The sequence below is a fragment of the Eumetopias jubatus genome, unplaced genomic scaffold (genome assembly GCF_037043125.1).
Source record: "Eumetopias jubatus isolate StellerSeaLion01/CBP00866 unplaced genomic scaffold, mEumJub1_p1.0 scaffold_8, whole genome shotgun sequence".
NCBI lineage: Eukaryota > Metazoa > Chordata > Mammalia > Carnivora > Otariidae > Eumetopias > Eumetopias jubatus.
This window is the reverse complement of record NW_028274814.1, coordinates 78,360,828-78,366,378: the sequence shown is the minus strand read 5'-3', so window position 1 is coordinate 78,366,378 and position 5,551 is coordinate 78,360,828.

Genomic DNA, 5,551 nt, shown 5'->3' with positions numbered 1-5,551 from the left:
CAAATATGAAGGTAAATCCTGATGAATATTAAGAGCTTACATTTAAGGATACAGATTAAGGATACATGATACATTTAAGGATACAGATAAAAACAAAGAAATGGAATGAAAACTATGATCACTCAGGAAAAAAAAAAAACTGCAGATGAATTGAAGGAGTGAGTATTTACTGTCAAGATCTGAATTAGTGACTGGAAAGATGAGCAGAACTATCTCAAAGCAAAGAGCTGAAATTCAAACAGAAATCATGATGGAAAATATAGGACTTAGAGATAAGATCCAGGTATGCAAGTAATAGCAATTCCAGAGGACAAGAGGATAGATGGAAAAAAGGAAATACTTTAAAAAAATAATATAGATTGCTGGATACAAAAATATGCAAAAATCAGCTGCATTTTTATATACCGTGAATAATTGGAAATTTTAGTTTAAAAAGAATACCATTTGTAATAGTATCAAAAAACATATAGGGGTGCCTGGGTGGCTCAGTCAGTTGAGTGTACAACTTGATCTCAGCTCAGGTCTGGATCTCACAGTTGTGAGTTCGAGCCCTGCATTGGGCTCTGCACTGGATATGGAGCCTATTTAAAAATAAAATAAACAAAATGCATATGGAAAAAATTACCCAAATTGTTCAAGACATATTTTAATGAAACTTTATTGAAAAACACTGAAGAATACCTAAATAAATGGAATCATATACTTAGTCTGTGGATTGGAAGAGCCATCTTATAAAAATGTCAGCTCTTCTCAAACTGACCTATAGATTCAATGCAATTTCAATCAAAATCACAAGACTGTGTGTGCATACATGTACACATGTTATCTAAGTACAAACTTGACAAAGAGCGTATATCACATATGGCACCATACTAGAGGATTTTGTAAACATAGAATGAACAAATGTCCCTGCTGACCATTTAATACAGCATAGGGAATAGTGGCACCACGGGACAAAGAAAGTGCTTGAGGTGTCTGCTTCTAGAGCAGGCCTCCTCATCCTTCTAAGGCTTGAGTAGGTATCACTTAGGCACGCACTTCGTTTACCTAGACATTACGCTATAAATTGCTTTTCTCTCTAATTATAGAAACCTGAAGAATAAGAATATTCACTACTTAGGAATCTATATACAGATCCTTTTTATCTGGCTAATCAGGCTAAGGCGAAGGACTTAAGATTAAAATCGATTATATTCTGTTCTCCATGATAAGTTTCATATTTTCTCTCTGTTATGTTTTCTGGACAGATCATGCAAAGAGATAAGGATTATTTTTTTGTCAAACTGTTATGCTATAGAGTCTGTCTTTACCATTCTGGAATGTGGCCCCTTAACTCCAAGACTTAGGCTAACTACAAAATCTTTATGATTTAGAGGATTAAAGAGAGTCATAAATATGTCTATTAATGGATTTTTATTAGTTCATAAGTTGTGCCTGCATTAATCAAATAAGCTATCAAGATAATCTTACTAGCCTTATATTAATTTTACCAATAATTATATATATTGTATAAATTCTCTAGTTGGAAAAATCACAGATCTTGGATCTAGTTTTCTCTTGGCGGGCTTGCAAATTATAAATAAACAAAAGAAATGCCTCTAACAGATTCATAACCAAATATAATGCCAAGTCTTGTTTTTCCACACATATAGTATAAGTCCATTTACATAAAATAGTAAATATCCAGTATTTACCATTTAACATATATTTACACTAAATAGAGAAATGTCTTGGGCGCCTGGGTTGTTCAGTCAGTTAAGCATCAGACTCTTGATTTTGGCTCGGGTCATGAGCTCAGGGTTGTGAGATCAAGTCCCACGATTGATCCAGGGCTCACAGGGAGTCTGCTGCTATCTTGGGTAGCTATTCTAAAGTATCCCGCACTGTTAAAATCAGAGTACTCAGTGATAAACTAATAGCCACTCTTCATACTCCAAGGCAAACCCTGCCTCTTATACTTTATCCCTTTTTTTTCTAATATAGCATTTTTGTTGAAATATAATTCACATATCATACAATTCCATTTAAAGTGTACAAATCAGGGGCACTGCCTGGGTCAGTCAGTAGAGAATGCAATTCTTGATCTCGGGGATGTAAGCTCGGGTCCCACATTGGGTGTAGAGATTACTTAAAAAAAAAATCTTTAAAAAAAATAAAGGGTACTAATCAATGGTGTTTAGTATATTCAGAGTTGTGTGACCAATACCACAATTTTAGAACATTTCATCACCCCCCCAAAAGGAACTCTGTAACCTAGGCAACCACTAATCCACTTTCTGTCTCTATATATTTTCCTATTCTGGACACTTTATGTAAATGGCATCATACAGCATGTAGGCATTTGTAACTGGCTTCTTTGTTTTTTTTTAAAGTCAACTTAAGTAGATATATTTTGGCAATATTTAGTGTACATTTTAAATTTTTAGTATAGTCACCAGGTTGTGCAACTATTACCACCATCTAATTCCAAATATTTTCATCATTCATCATTCTACAAAAAACTCCCAAAACCTCTGTATGCATTAGCAGTCATTCCCCATTCAATTACCCCTGATGCCCAGCCCATGGCAAACACTAATTCATGTTTTTCTGTTTCTGTGGATTTGCCTATTCTGGAAATTTCATGTAAATGGAATCATACAATGGGCAGCTTCTTTCACTTAGCATAATGTTTTCAAGGTTCATCTATGTCATAACATGGATCAGTACTTCATTTCTTTTTATTGCCAAATAGTATTCCATTGTATGGATATACAACATTCTCTTTATCTATTCATCAGTTGGTGGACATTTGGGTTGTTCCACTTTATGGCTGCTATGAATAATACTGTAAAAGACAGCAGAATTTGCTACCCCAACACATGCCACTTTCACACAATGATTGTTTTGAACTGAAGGCAATTGAGAAGCAGATACCAAAAACAAAACAAAACAAACAAAACTCTCTGTCCTTCCCCTATTTGCCTAAAAGCAAGACATAAATTTGTACAGAAGTTAATCACTAACAACCCTAGACCTTTACCAGCCCAGAGACAGCACAAGAGGACTCTACATCACAAACCTTACTGACCAGCCCAATTACCTTCCATTAGGCTCCCTTATATTTACAACTTGCTGCCCCTAGAGACTCAAGGCTCTTTTCCTTTGTCTTGTCACTTCTCTAAAGATTATTTCCTTGCTATGATGCTACATAAGCCCAAGTTTTAGCCAAACCTTTGAGTTACTATCCCCAAATTTCTCCCATGTATATATGAGATATACATGTTAACACACTTGTTTTTTTCTCTTGTTAATCTGTCTTTTGTTACAGAGCCCCAGCCAAGAACCTAGAAAGGGTAGAAGAAAAAATATTTTTCCCCATACAGCTGCTATGAATATTTGTGTATAAGTTTTCATGTGGCTATGTTTTCATTTCTCTTGGGTATATAACTAGAAGTGAAATTTCTGGGTTATGGGATAGCTCTGTGCTTAATATTTTGTGGAACTGACACTCTGTTTTCCAAAGTGGTCATACCATTTACATTCCTATCAGTAGTGTATGAGGTCCCAAGTTTTCCAAATCCTCTCCAAAACTTTATATTATCGGTCTTTTTTATTGTAGTCATCCTAATGGGTGTGATGTGGTATCTCATTGGGGTTTTTATTTGCATTTCCCTGATTGCTAATGATGCTGAGCACCTTTCCATGTGCTTACTGGTCATTGATATATCTTCTTTGGAGAACTGCATATTCAGATTCTTTGCCCATTTTTTTGCCCATTTTTAAATTAGATTGTCTTTTATTATTGAGTTGTAATAGTTCTTTATATATTCCAGATACAAGTATATTATAATATTTATGATTTGCAAATATTTTCTCCCATTCTGTGGGTTGTATTTTCACTTCCTTGATAATGTCTTTTGAAGCACAGATGTTTTTAATTTTGATGACGTCTAATTTATGTATTTTTTTTCTTTTGTTACTTATACCTTGGGTGTCGTATCTATTTAAGGCTCTGCCTAACCCAAGGTCATTAAGATTTACTTCTACATTTTCTTGTAAGTTTTATCATTTTATCCATTACATTAGGTCTATAATCTATTTTGAGCTAATTTTTGTGTATGTATAAGGAAAGGATCCAACTTTATGCTTTTGCATATGAATATCCAGTTGTCCCAGCACTCTATGTTGAAAAGACTATTCTTCCCTAATTGATTTGTCTTGGCACCCTTGTCAAAAAAATTAATTGGCTATAAATGTTAAAGTTTATTTCTAGACTCTCAATTCCATCCCATTAACCTATTGTATCTATTGTTATACCTGTACTGCACAGTCATGATCACTGTGGCTTTTCAGAAAGTTTTGAAATCAGGAAGCGTGAGTCCTCTAACTCTGTTCTTTTTCAAGATTGTTTTGGCTACTCTAGGTTTCTTGGATTTTCAAATGAATTTTAGGACCAGTTTGTTAATTTCTGTAAAGAAGCCAGCTGTGGATTTTGATAGGGATTACAATGCATCTATTTATCAACTTGGGGAATACTGCCATCTTAATAATATTAAGTCTTCCAATCCTTAAACATGAAATATCTATTTATTTACATTGTCTTTACTTTCTTTCAACAATGTTTTGTAGTTACTCCATGATTTTAACTGCAATATTATCTATTATTAGAAAAAAGTAGTAATTAGGGATGCCTGGGTGGCTCAGTCGGTTAAGCGTCTGCTTTCAGCTCAGGTCATGATCCCAGGGTCTGGGATCAAGCCCCACATGGGGCTCCCTGCTCAGCGGGGAGTCTGCTTCTCCCTCTGCCTGCCGCTCCCCCTGCTTGCGCTTGCTCTCTCTCTCTGCCAAATAGAATAATAAAAAAAAAAAGAAGAAGGGGTGCCTGGGGGGTTCAGTCGTTAAGCATCTGCCTTTGGCTCAGGTCATGATCCCAGGGTCGTGGGATCAAGCCCCACATCGGGCTCCCTGCTCAGCAGAAAGCCTGCTTCTCCCTCTCCCACTCCCTCTGCTTGTGTTCCCTCTTTCACTGTGTCTCTCTCTGTCAAATAAATAAAAAATCTTTAAAAAAAAAAGAAAGAAAAAAGTAGTAATTATAATTCAAGTCTCTCAGTTCCTTTTCAAGACTTTGAAGAGAGATTTATTTGTCCTACAGAAACAAAAACTTTTAAATTCTTAGTGTATATCCAATTTAAATTTTCTGCCCCATCCCCATATTTTTTCATTTCAGGACCACTAAATTTCTACCCCATGTTAGACGAGGTTTCATACTTTTGCGTGGTCTTAACTTCTCTGAAGAAACACCAGTGTGCTGCACACAACATATTCTCTATATTCAATGGGGATCCAATGTGCTCGTTCCACTGGGATAGCTTTTTACATCTGTGATAAGATGCAGGGACTTTTCCCCCCTTGAGTTTATTATTAAGTAGAACATCTTATTCTGCAGCTGCAATAGAGAATAGCATTAAGACACCTTCTGTAGAATGAGTTAAGTAGGGCAAGATATGTTTCTAATTTGTTTAAGAGAGAAAGTTAACTTTTAAAGAATCCTTATTTAATATTCTGAACC